At 44.5% G+C, this 14,353-nt stretch overlaps 1 non-coding gene across 1 annotated transcript; it reads right to left on the bottom strand.

The window, feature by feature from the left end:
- Positions 1–13,882: 13,882 nt before the first annotated feature.
- On the bottom strand, positions 13,883–13,954 carry TRNAG-UCC (transfer RNA glycine (anticodon UCC)). Its single transcript has one exon. It is a non-coding gene; the product is annotated as a tRNA-Gly (tRNA).
- Positions 13,955–14,353: the final 399 nt, after the last annotated feature.

Here is a 14,353-nt window from a genome sequence, read left to right as displayed (position 1 = left end):
CTTGGAGGTTAGTGGCAGGTGGGGGATAATTGGGCGGATCTCCATTGGAGGGTTCAAGGAGAAATCCCTCCCGAACTAAAACTGTAACTGACACATTATCGTTCATTAATGACCGGGGTGGGGGGCGTCTTTGCAAAGTCAGCCCAAGGCATGAAAAACCTTAAAACGGTGCCCTGGATGGTAGTGATGATTGTTTTCAGGGCAAGTACAACCAGACAACCATCTCTACTTCTTAACTCTAATCAGAAGAGAAAAAGTAAAAGGTTCAGTCCTTAGAATTATAAGATATCGGCCACGAAGGGCGTAAAGTGGGAAGACTCCCTATGTCTAACAAGACTAAAAAGTTGGAATCGCGGGAGAACAAGAATTTGTAAGGAAGATCAGATAGGAATCTTGGAAGTAGACAGCCTATTGCATGTAACTGGAAGAAAAATATCAAGCGACTACGTGGTGGTCATTATTGTTTCTTTCTTAACGTACCATCGTACCGGTAATCGAACCCGGGATCCTCTGAACCGTAGGCCAGTACGCTGACCATTCAGCCAACGAGTCGGACATATACTTCGGTGACGATGTGTTAGGACAGGGCTAGGACTGGGAAAGGAGCACCCGTGGTATTAATTAAGATACAGCTCCAGCATTCGCCCGGTGTGAAAATGACAACCACGGTAAACCATCTTGAGGGTGCCATTGGAGGGGTTCGAACCAACCATCTCCCGAATGAAAGCTTACAGATACTTGGCTCGTATCACGCAGCTAACTCGTTCAGTGATTATTGCTTTTGAGGGAAAGTATAAATTAGCAACCGTGCCTCTCAACTCTAAAACACACGTGAAAATGAAAGAAATCCATATCTTAGAAGAATGAAAAAATAGGGAGAAAGGAAACGAAAGGCGACGAGGGGCGCGAAAATCAAAGTCATTCTGGGCCTCGCTAACGTAATAATGTCGTGGTCGGAAGAGAAGTGAGGTCGGACAGGAGAGTTAAAGGTGTGAAGTCTGACACAAGAGAGAGGAAAAAATGCATGACACGGTTAGATGGCCCGTGGTCGCCAAAGGCGGAAACACACTACTGTCACTTCACGTGAACTCGCGCCGAGCTGAGTCGGCGTGGAGGGGAGGCTGATGATGTCACTGCATGTGGCGCGAAGACAGGACACACACTGTCCTCAAAACATACTACATCCAGTTGCATGTGCTGTTTCTGTTGCCATGAGTACGGTGGGTATATGTAACTAATTTGCGGAGGGAAGAAAAGGGTGAATACCCGAGTTCATTGACCACTAGTTGAGTAGTAGGGCAATGGGGATTCGAGGATTTTGCGTGCGAGAGCAATCCTAACCTCATAGACTATATTTTGAAGGGTTCTAACCTCACAGACGCCATCTTGGTGGGGCATAACTTCACAGACGCCATCTTTGAGGGGCCCAACCTCATAGATGTCACATGAGGTGGGAAGGGCAACCGGCCGTAAAACTGGGCCCATTCCAAAATGGCGTCTGCGAGGTTAGGCCCCTACAAGATGGCGACCGTGTCAGTTGATCAGGGAAGGGCATCTTACCGTAAAACTGGACCCCCTTTAAGTGGCATCACGTGACAAAGAATCGAGGCCACTAGCTGAGCCCAGAGAGTATATCCAACGTGAAAACTAACATTATACCCTGTTTTCCTCGCTCATCCACCACTGCCAACTTATCGCGTTCAGCTGTTTTATTTCTGTTAATATTTATAAATCGCAAAATACCCAATGGATAATTAAGCGCAAACATTCATTTGAATCAGGGAATTTTACGCATAATTATGAGACCGAAAAGTGCTCTACTTAACTGACAGAGCGGTAACTACGCTGTAAACAAGGGCGCGTCTTAATGACTAACAGATGTTGGACCCCAACCGTGACAGCGAACACAAGGAATCCCCTGTGCTCGTCATCATTCACCGCCAGAGACTAAAGGACGCTTTTGAGATTGCTTGAGAATCTACGAAGCTATTTCAAAAACAGTCACTCAGTGGAGATGGGAATACAGGAGCTACATTTTGATACCCTGTTCGTTACTCTAGGTTGCATATTAACGGACCAATGTGTGAGAAAGGGTTGCATTTTTTCCCCCACCCTCAGCATTCGGGTCTCTAGCGTAGCGCGCCTATATATTCAAGAGCTGAGAAGGAGACACTACCCAGTGCATTTTCAGTGTAGCGCCAGTACGGTAGTATTTCGTCGTGATTTGTGTGTGAGTCGTTTGTGAAGAAATAATCTTGTAAATTGAGCAGTGTAATGCAGTGATTCATTAAAGCCTGTGAACATCTGCGAAAATACCCACAATCTAAGCTTTTTGCAAGTACAGTGTGTCGCTAATTAATATAGTAGGAGCAGCACGAAACCGTAATGACCGCTGTCCGTGTGTCGAAGAGGTCGTGCGTCGAGCCTCATATGTGCCTATACTAGTACGGCTCAATTAACCTCAATAGCCAGGTATCTCAGTGCGTGGAGTTGTGTGTGATTCTCGACATAAATGAGAGATACAAAGAAAGTGCGTGAACGGCTCAGTGTCGGCATAATTAAGGGTAGTGTCACGTCTATAAAGCCATAATGCAGTTGAGAGCCTGACTTACGCATGACTAGGCGAAATAGAATATGCTTGAAGTGTGGTCGTGTGAGACGAGAAATTTTAACCCAGTAGTGGCCTAACCGGTGACATTCTTTATTCAGGACCTAGAATAGCTGTATGCTGTTTATAAAAAGAATATGTACATGAGAAGGGAGCAGTGTCGGGCTACAGAGACAATACCGGCATTGGGTTGGAATGCTCGTGCTATTGAGCAGATCCAACCATATATTCAAATTGTGATGTGTAATAAACTAACGCATTCACTTGAGATATTTTCCCCTCATTTACATGTCGACGAGAACGCCGGAGTGAACGCCGACGTCCAGCTGAATGCCAGAATTTTGCCTGTATATTAGAGAGAGCCAGACGCATAGCTGTCTTCGCCTGGTGTAGCAGAGAACGTCGAGAACGTCATACCAGATCAAGCCGTCATGTTCGTGATTTGCCGGGAGGTCATCAAAGGTCTTCACAACGCCGATGACGTAATGCAAGCAGCTTAAGCCCATGGTGTGCCCTCCTGTAAAGCTGTGAACGTGGTATCCAGAAGGCTGAGTACATTTCCAAGTATTTATATCTTTGAAGGTCGTGTCCCATTGTAAATATGTAGATTTTCCACTTAGATGTAACGTAGACTGCAAGCACGCCATTTCAGAGGGATAATAATAATAATTTCATTTTTATTTGAGTCTTTTATAGAATACTTTCATCATGGTTTTGGGACGACCATATTTTACTTCCATCCTTGTATAAGGGTTCGATAATGCATGACGTAATTATAAGGACCTTGGCTTAATTAAGTGTGAAGCGCTGTCAAGTAGAGAAGGCTTAAATATTCTGTAAAAATGACTCCAATTATCGTCTTTCCATAGTATATACGAATCATCAATATTTTTCAGTAATTCATTTTTTTTGTGCGCTTCGCCTGGTAGAGATCCCTCCTAATTAGTAACTAAGGCACCTGGAACAAGGCATCGAGACAGTGGGTATCTTACATCGCTAATTAGTTCGCGAATGCGCAAGTTAATTTGGACCCTGGTGGCAGGAGATCATCAATAAATCTGCATCGTAGTCAATGTACCGAGAGGAGAAATGAAATGGGTGAACAGGCTGTAGCCATAATATATAGTGTGAAATGAAAATGTGAAGTTCCCTTGGAACTCTTTAGTAATGTACACGAAGTGGATCTCGTGTTGTGAATATGTTACTTACAGCCGGACATAGCCGATATTGAATGTGAGGCCATTGTGGCTCAAAAAAAAGAAAGCAAGGTCGTTTACCGCGAAGTCATTGTATGAAGGCGGCCTAGCGCCCGCCCTTTAGAAATGGGTCTTGGAATGCCATCAGCTGAATAGATTTACGAGCCTGGCTGTAGGGACGAAGAAAAGTGTTTTCTACACTGAAAGTAAACAGATACAAGTAGCTATTTCGTGCCTCTCGGTGCTACGATTACGTGCATTGATTTAAGTATTATCAACGTCGTGGTGATTCCAGATGAGCATTAAAGGAAGGATCCCTCCAATTTATTTCTGTAATTATTCACAGCGTGTAGGGAATTCCAGGTCAGATATACCCTGTCTCAGAAGGTCCTGAGTTCATTACAGGAGACAGTAAAGCTTACTGTCACAAGCGGCAGGTGACTAAGGCCACCTGCGGTCCATTGTGTGTATGTGAAATGTATATATTCTTGTCCTTTTCTTGCAGGAAGTGTTATAATGATATGTTTATAATGTTTTGGTATTGAAGTCGCTAAATGCTTGTCCATAGGTAACTTCGTTGAGTAAATAATGTCCTGATATATGTGTTGATAAAATCCTAATGAAATGAGCGTGTTTATTATACTGCATATTTGGCAACGTTTAACTTAAGGAAGGGTTGTAACGCGACTTTCAAAGGATTGGGAGTGTAAATTGCCTATTTCAGTTCATACGATACTAGCAAACTTATATCATAATTTGATGCAAATTGAATATATTAATTCTTGGCAGGTAAACAGATTTACAGCGGGGTGTGTCCATAATGATTAAATATGTGTGTGACTTAATATTAGTGTAGAGTGAAATAATTAGAGAGAAAACGCCTCTCCAATTTTGAGGTAGTGTAATAGTTCGAGAGGGAACGCCTTCTTAAGTTTGAATATTTAAACGTATAATGAAGTGTAGAAAAAGACTACCGAACATTTAAACGTCAAGATCACCAAAGTTACTGTATGTAAGGTGTTTGTATGGCATACCCATGTAAATAATGTGTTTCACTAGTATAAGTAAAAATTTGTTATACAAGATATTGTCTCTCTTCTCAATAGTAATGAAATGGTATTCCTCTCATAATTAACTTTTCCCCCTACTATAGAGACTATTACTAAAGAACTTACCGCCCCATCGGACAGTCCACAGACCCGAAAATGCGATACCGGCTCGGCTAGCGAATTATTCTAGTAGGGGAGGGTGAAGTTTCGACAACCGGGCTGAGTTCGAGGCTCACCGATGGTGCTCCATTCTAACGTCATATTTATGAACAATGGTAACTGGTTCATGTACTGATGCCTTGGAAAGGTACAATACGAATAACAATTTAGAACTTTATCTACGTATAATCACTAAGGAAAGGTTTTTAATCCGGCACCACAGTCATTCAGGGACAATTTTCCGAAAACTAATAATTATTTCCAAATTAAAGCTTCATATTGCGTAAATGTCTTTCTAAACTCAGAAGAAGTAAATCTTGTGGGGCAGATTCTATTTCCGGAGAGGCACTTAAACTCGGGGGGTGAAACGATCCTACTATATTTAATAAGAATATTTAATATATCACTGAACAATGCGAAGGTTCCAGAAGATTGGAAATCGGCCTTTGCAGATCCTATTCACAAAGGAGGCGACAAGAGTGACTTGAACAAATACAGACCTGTAAGTTTGACGTCAATCGTAAGCAAACAAATGGAGCAATTAATAGTAGATTATTTGAGGTTAAAATGGGACTCTTCTGGAATGATATTTAAGGGTCAGCATGGTTTTAGGGAAGGCTTCTCCTGCGAAAGTCAGCTCTGTTCCGTATGTCAAGATATATCTGATAAGCTCGACAGTGGGTCAAGGATTGACGCAATAGTACTTCATTTTGCTAAGGCATTCGATCTTGTGCCACATGACATCCTCCTTAACAAGTTAGTGCGTATGGGCATTGACATCCCAGTTGTGAAATGGATATGAGAACTTCGAGGGTGCGCGTGGAAGAAACGCTATCTTCTCCAATAAGTGTTACGTCTGGTGTGGCTCAAGGTAGCGTTATTGGGCCAATTCTTTTCATACTTTTCATGAATGATATGACTGATTCGATAAAATCGGAAGTGCCCCTCTTTGCCGATGATTGCGTCATATATCGGGAGATAAAGACAGAGGAGGACGAACTATTGTTTCAGCAAGATTTAGATACGATTGAAAAATGGGCGCGTAAAAATCGAATGAAAATCCACAGCGTAAAAAGCAAGAAATTGTGTTACAGTGAAAAGAAAATGACAGGAAAGAGGGATTACGAAATTGGAGGAGAAAGTGTTGTTGAAGTTGATAGTTATAAGTACTTAAGTAGACTTGGGCTGGTCAGAGCAAGTGGAAAATGTAGTTAAGAAATCGCGAAGATCGTTACATTTTATCATGTGGAATCTCAAAAAAGCTCATTCTGGTGCCAAAAGTAAAGCTTATAAACGCTTGGTAAGACCTATTATCGAATATGGATCTGCGTGCTGGGATCCGTACAGAGTGGATTTAATAACTTCCCTAGAACACGATCAAAGAAGAGCTATGCGTTTCGTAAGCGGAAATAAGAGGAATACCATTAATTGGGAAAGTCTTGAATCTAGAAGAACTAGAGCTCGCCTGTGTGATCTTTATAAGAGCTATATGGGATGGGCTGCCTGGAGTAGTATTAGGAGTAGGTTAGAACGTCCCTCATACGTATCGAGAAATGATCGTAAGCATAAAATTAGGACCAGAAACCAGCATACGGGCGTGGGCAAGTTTTCCTTCGTTAACAGGGTTCGAATCCCCGTCAGGAAGTCGTAAAATTTAAGAAACGAGATTTCCAATTCCGAAGGTGCATATGGTCCTGAGGTTCACTCAGCCTACACCAAAAATGAGTACCAGGTTAATTCCTGGGGACAAAGGCGGCCGGGCGTAGAACTAACCACTCTACCCCATCACGTGCCGCGGTTAACAATGGTGGAAGCCTTTATCTTCCATTCCTTCAAGGGCCTTCATGGCCTGTACGGAGGTGACTTTGTCTTTGTAGTAGTAGTTGTTGTTATTGTTGTTGGGCAATTACCAATGTTTTTAACTTTACTTTATTATCACTTGTAATGTTAAGCTAGTAGTAAGTTCAACCTATAGTATTGTAAGCCATAGTGTTAAGTATTGTAAATAATGAAGTTGTGCATGAAACTATACATGATGCTAAATTTTGAATGTTAAACTAGTAATATTCCTTGTTATATTTTTTTTTCCGAGGAATTGCTTTTTGTACTCGAGTTGTTGTAGTTGTTGGGTAGTTATGCTTTTAACTGGACTTTATTGTAGTGTAGTGTTAAGCTAGTAGTAAGTTCAACGTATAGTATTGTAATTCCTAGTGTTAAGTACTGGAAATGTATAAGTTGTATGTGAATTCGTATATGATGAAGCTGGATTTAGAATGTTAAACTGGGGCCGATGACCTCGATGTTAGGCCCCTTTAAACAACAAGCATCATCATCAGAATGTTAAACTAGTAGTAATTCTTGTAATATTTTCTTTCCATGGATTTGTTTCTTGTACACTTGTTGCTTGTTTGTTTGTTTGTTTGTTTGTTTGTTTGTTTGTTTGTTTGTTTGTTTGTTTTTGTTGGGTAATTATGTTAATATTACTTTATTATTACATTACTTTAAGTGACCATTGCTACCGTGATATTTCCCATTTGCAATGTATTTGTTAATAATAATAATAATAATAATAATAATAATAATAATAATAATAATAATAATAATAATAATAATAATAATAATATGTTCACAACACATGCTCAGTGATAAGTTTGAAAATGAATACTTTTAAGCTTTACGAACATATATTAGTGAGACGTCCACCTGTGTGGTGAAATGGTCAGTGTGATTAGCTGCCACCCCGGAAGGCCCGTTTTCGATTTCCGGTTCTGCCAGGAAATTTGAAAAGTGGTACGGGGACTGGAACGAGGTCCACTCAGGCTAGGGAGGTCAACTGAGTAGAGGAGGGTTCGATTTCTACGTGAGCCATCCTCGAAATGGTTTTTTGCGCTTGCCAACTTCTTCTCCGGGCAAATTCTGGGATGGTAAGTAACTTAAGGCAACGACCGTTCCTTCCCTCTCTCTTTACTATCCCTTCCAATCTTCCCATCCCCCACAAATCCCCTGTTCAGCATAGCGGGTGAGGCCACCTGGGCGAGGAACTGGTCTTCCTCCTCAGTTGTATCCCCGACCAGATATCTCACACTAAAAGACACTGCCCTTGAGTTGGTAGAGGTGGGATCCTTCGCTGAGTCCGGAGGGAAAACCAACCCTAGAGGGAAGACATTAAATAATAATAAATATTTCTGAGACGACACCACTGGGATCCGTGGTTCAAATCCGGATCACTCCATGTGAGATTTGTGCTGGACAAAGCGAAGGCGAGACAAGTTTTTCTCCGGTCACTCCGGTTTTCCCTGTCATCTTTCATTCCAACAACACTCTCCATTATCATTTCATTGCATCTATCAGTCATTAATCATTACCCCAGAGGAGTGCGACAGGCCTCGGCAGCCTGCGCAATTCCTATCTTCGCCGCCAAATAGGGGCTTTATTTATTCCCTCCCTCACCCGGTCAATGGCTGGAAAACAGGTTGTAGGTTTTCATTTTCATTTCTACGACGTCATACACCTGTAGTTGACCTAATGTGGGTTTCCTAGATATAATAAATCCATAATGGACATGTCTCCTACGCTCAAATGAACTTGTATCAAATTATTTGAAAGATACACTGACTGACAGTGACAATGCAACACCAAGGAGGAGTGGTTCGAAAGGGATGAAAGTTGGGGAAAAAACAGAGACGGCACGGATGAATAATTGATGTTTATTTCAAACCGATATGCAGGTTACACAATGCGCACGGCATCGACTCAGTAGGATGTAGGACCACCGCGAGCGGCGATGCACGCAGAAACACGTCGAGGTACAGAGTCAATAAGAGTGCGGATGGTGTCCTGAGGGATGGTTCTCCATTCTCTGTCAAGCATTTGCCACAGTTGGTCGTCCGTACGAGGCTGGGGCAGAGTTTGCAAACGGCGTCCAATGAGATCCCACACGTGTTCGATTGGTGAGAGATCCGGAGAGTACGCTGGCCACGGAAGCATCTGTACACCTCGTAGAGCCTGTTGGGAGATGCGAGCAGTGTGTGGGCGGGCATTATCCTGCTGAAACAGAGCATTGGGCAGCCCCTGAAGGTACGGGAGTGCCACCGGCCGCAGCACATGCTGCACGTAGCGGTGGGCATTTAACGTGCCTTGAATACGCACTAGAGGTGACGTGGAATCATACGCAATAGCGCCCCAAACCATGATGCCGCGTTGTCTAGCGGTAGGGCGCTCCACAGTTACTGCCGGATTTGACCTTTCTCCACGCCGACGCCACACTCGTCTGCGGTGACTATCACTGACAGAACAGAAGCCTGACTCATCGGAGAACACGACGTTCCGCCATTCCCTCATCCGAGTCGCTCTAGCCCGGCACCATGCCAGGCGTGCACGTCTATGCTGTGGAGTCAATGGTAGTCTTCTGAGCGGACGCCGGCAGTGCAGGCCTCCTTCAACCAATCGACAGGAAATTGTTCTGGTCGATATTGGAACAGCCAGGGTGTCTTGCATATGCTGAAGAATGGCGGTTGACGTGGCGTGCGGGGCTGCCACCGCTTGGCGGCGGATGCGCCGATCCTCGCGTGCTGACGTCACTCGGGCTGCGCCTGGACCCCTCGCACGTGCCACATGTCCCTGCGCCAACCATCTTCGCCACAGGCGCTGCACCGTGGACACATCCCTATGGGTATCGGCTGCGATTTGACGAAGCGACCAACCTGCCCTTCTCAGCCCGATCACCATACCCCTCGTAAAGTCGTCTGTCTGCTGGAAATGCCTCCGTTGACGGCGGCCTGGCATTCTTAGCTATACACGTGTCCTGTGGCACACGACAACACGTTCTACAATGACTGTCGGCTGAGAAATCACGGTACGAAGTGGGCCATTCGCCAACGCCGTGTCCCATATATCGTTCGCTACGTGCGCAGCACAGCGGCGCATTTCACATCATGAGCATACCTCAGTGACGTCAGTCTACCCTGCAATTGGCATAAAGTTCTGACCACTCCTTCTTGGTGTTGCATTTGCTCTGTCAGTCAGTGTATATTCTTTCAAGTAGAGCAACAATTTCACATCACCATCTGAAACCTGAACCGCGTTACGAAGAAAAATATTTAATAATTCTGACTGGTAACTGTTTTAAATATTTATAATGAATCACGTAATTTACCTCAAACGCCATAGCGGGTTATTCTGACCCAGGAAAAACTAATGCATTTTTGTGTTTTCTTGACACTCTTTATAATTAATATATTATTATTTTCTGCGAACTCAGCGAGTGAGCTGCGTGGTTAGGGGAGCGTAGCTGTCAGCTTGCATTCGGAAGATAGTGGCTTCGAGTACCACCGCCTGAAGATGGTTTTCCGTGGTTTACTATTTTCACGAAAGTCAAATGCTGGGACCGTACCTTAATTAAGACTATTGTCGCTACTTTCCAATCCTTGCGTCGCCGACAACCTCCGATATGTTAGTGCGACAATAAGCCACTAGCTAAAGAAATAATATTTTGTGCAACAATAACATTGGATTACAACAAAGTACGTTGACTGAAAATGAAGCACGTATTCATGCAACAATTATTGCACGAGTTAGAAAAATGCAACAGTGTACGTAATCTGATAGAGGAACATTCTAGTAGCGGTCTTCAAGTTGTGTGTGGTTACTCAGTGTCTTGTGGGTATTTATGTGAAGATGTGCTCCAATCGGAGGTTCAGAAAGTTCTTGAAGATTGCTCTGAAGGGCATTAACTAAGTCGATAGTGAAGAGAAATATATTTCATTATAACAAATAGAAAGTGGCTGCGTGGTTCGGTTTACGTAACTGTGAGCTTGATTCGGGAGATGGTGGGTTCGAACTCCGCCGCTAGCAGCCCTGAAGATGGTTTTTGGTAGTCAATAAATCAATCACAACCAATTTACGGCAGTCGCCAGGTGGCGGATTCTCTATCTGTTATTTATCTAGCCTTTTATTATATAATTGCAAAGAATTTGGAAACTTATTGAACATCTCCCTTGGTAAATTACTCCAATCCCTAACTCCTCTTCCTATAAACAATATTTGACCCAATTTGTCCGTTTGAACTCCAACTTTGTCTTCATACTATGATCATTCATACTTTTAAAAACACCACCCAAACTTATTCGTCTACTAATGTAATTCCACGCTGTCACTCCACTGACAGCTCGGAACATATCACATAATCGGGCAGCTCGTCTCCTTTCTCCCAAGTCTTCCCAGGCCAAACTTCACAACATTTTCATAACGCTACTCTCTTGTCGGAAATCTTCTTCTTATTCTTATTCTTCTTCTTTATCTGTTTACCCTCCAGGGTCAGTTTTTCCCTCGGACTCAGCGAGGGATCCTACCTCTACCGCCTCAAGCGCAGTGTCCTGGAGCTTGAGATTCTGGGTCGGAGGATACAACTGGGGAGGATGTCCAGTACCTCGCCCAGGTGGCCTCACCTGCTATTCTGAAAGGGGCCTTGCGGGGGGATGGGAAAATTGGAAGGGATAGACAAGGAAAAGGGAATGAAGCGGCCGTGGCCTTAAGTTAGGTACCCTCCCGGCATTTGCCTGGAGGAGAAGTGGGAAACCACGAAAAACCACTTCCAGGACAGCTGAGGTGGGAATCGTACCCACCTCTACTCAGTTGACTTCCCTAGGCTGAGTGGACCCCATTCCAGCCCTCGTACCACTTTTCAAATTTCGTGGCAGAGCCGGGAATCGAACGCGCGCCTCCGGGGCTTGCAGGTAGTCACACTAACCACTACACCACAGAGGCAGCTTTTCTCAGAAATCACCCAGAGCAAATCGAGCTGCTTTCTTTTTTATTTTATTTTTATTTTTCCACTTCTCGTAATCAAGTAATCCTGGTGTGTCCCATAAACTCGAACCGTACTCTAGTTGGGTTTCACCCGAGACTCTCCTTTACATCCTTACTACAACCCCTGTCCGCCTCTGTGGTGTAGTGGTTAGCGTGAATAGCTGCCACCCCCGGAGGCCCGGGTTCGATTCCCGGCTCTGCCACGAAATTTGAAAAGTGGTACGAGGGCTGGAACGGGGTCCACTCAGCCTCGAGAGGTCAACTGAGTAGAGGTGGGTTCGATTCCCACCTCAGCCATCCTGGAAGTGGTTTTCCGTGGTTTCCCACTTCTCCTCCAGGCGAATGCCGGGATGGTACCTAACTTAAGGCCACGGCCGCTTCCTTCCCTCTTCCTTGCCTATCCCTTCCAATCTTCCCATCCCTCCACAAGGCCCCTGTTCAGCATAGCAGGTGAGGCCGCCTGGGCGAGGTACTGGTCATACTCCCCAGTTGTATCCCCCCAACCAAGAGTCTGAAGCTCCAGGACACTGCCCTTGAGGCGGTAGAGGAGGGATCCCTCGCTAAGTCCGAGGGAAAAACCGAACCTGGAGGGTAAACAGATGATGATGATGATGACTACAACCCCTAAATACTGCGCACAGATATGTGCCCTTTATTACAATACCATTTATGTGATTACTCCAATGAAAATCTTTCCTTAACACCCATGCACTTAAGGAACTTTCACCCCGTCAACGCAATAATTAAAAATGAGGTGACTTCTATTAGAGAAACTCTCATCCTGACTTTTATCAACATACCATCGATTGCCTGCTGTCCATCTCACAACATTGTCTAGAACTCTTCGCAGTTGCTCACAAACAATATTGTAATTTATTTACTACTCTATACAGTGTAACATCATCCGGAAAAAGCATTATCTCTGTTTGTTTTACACATATCATCGTAAGAAGATGTAAAGGTCCAATAACACTGCCTTGTGGATTTCCCCTCTTAATGATTACAGTATCAGATAACGCTTCTCCAATTCTCTGAGTTCTATAGCTCTTTTTTCTAGAAATCTAGAAATTTCCCATTTTCACACCAGGTGACGTTAAAAATAACTAACAGAAAAATAAAAAGAATTAAGAAGGATTATGGGGCGGTATAATAACACCCGTCCACCTCTGTGGTGTAGTGGTTAGTGTGATTAGCTGCCACCCCCGGAGGCCCGGGTTCGATTCCCGGCTCTGCCACGAACTTTGAAAAGTGGTACGAGGGCTGGAACGGGGTCCACTCAGCCTCGGGAGGTCAACTGAGTAGAGGGAGGTCGATTCCCTCCTCAGCCATCCTCGAAGTGGTTTTCATTGGTTTCCCACTTCCCCAGGCAAATGTCGGGATGGTACCTAACTTAAGGCCACGGCCGCTTCCTTCCCTCTTCCTTATCTATCCCTTCCAAACTTCCCATCCCCCGACAAGGTCCCTGTTCCGCATAGCAGGTGAGGCCGCCTGGGCGAGATACTGGTCATTCTCCCCAGTTGTATCCCCCGACCCAAAGTCTCACGCACCAGGACACTGCCCTTGAGGCGGTAGAGGTGGGATCCCTCGTTGAGTCCGAGGGAAAACCTAAGCCTGAAGTGTAAACAGATTAAGAAAAAGAAGAAGAATAACAATCACGTATACCCTGCCTGTCGTAAGAGGCAACTAAAAGGGCTCCAGGTGCTCTGAATTTGGAAGCATGGATTGGTGACCACGGGGCACTTAGCTGAGCCATGGCATTGTTTCCACGTACATGTGCCAGGCTTCTCACTTTCGTCTGTCTTATCTGACCTCTCTTGGTCAACTCTTGTGTTTTTCCGACCCCGGCGCTATTAGAGCATTCGAGGGTTAGGGAGTCTTTCAGTTTCACGCGCTTCGAGGCCCTTGTCTTCCTTTGGCCGATACCTTCATTATTTCTTGAAGTGTCGGATCCCTGCCATACTTTCCCTCCGATTAGTGTCATGCAAAGCTTGATTGCCTAGTTGTATTGCCTCTTAAAACAATAATCACAACAACTTAAAGACGATTAGAAGGATTAAAATATGTGCGATGGCCGGGAATCGAACCCGGATCAACTGCTTGGAAGGCAACTATGCTCACCATTACACCACCATCGCACTGAGCAGACCCGTGATAAAAGATGCTCTTCAAACACGTTTCTCTAAGCTAGTTCCCACGGTCTTCCTTTCATCAGCAGTTCGTGTTTCGAAAGGAGATCACGATCAAAGAGAGAGCTGGTTCCTTCCTCTGCTACCACACAGCAGCACTCTTCACTGTATTTATTCGGAACACGAGTAAATTCCTTAATCCAAAGATGTAGTGGTTAGCGTAATTAGCTGCCAGCCCCGGAGGCCCGGGTTCGATTCCCGGCTCTGCCACGAAATTTGAAAAGTTTTATCAGGGCTGGAACGGTGTCCACTCACCCTCGGGAGGTCAAATGAGTAGAGGTGGGATCAATTCCCACCTCAGCCATCCTGGAAGTGGTTTTCCGTGGTTTCCCACTTCTCCTCCAGGCA

Source organism: Anabrus simplex, chromosome 1 (genome assembly GCF_040414725.1).
Source record: "Anabrus simplex isolate iqAnaSimp1 chromosome 1, ASM4041472v1, whole genome shotgun sequence".
Classification (NCBI taxonomy): domain Eukaryota; kingdom Metazoa; phylum Arthropoda; class Insecta; order Orthoptera; family Tettigoniidae; genus Anabrus; species Anabrus simplex.
Note: the sequence above shows the minus strand (reverse complement) of the source record. Positions and strands in the feature narration are given on the sequence as shown.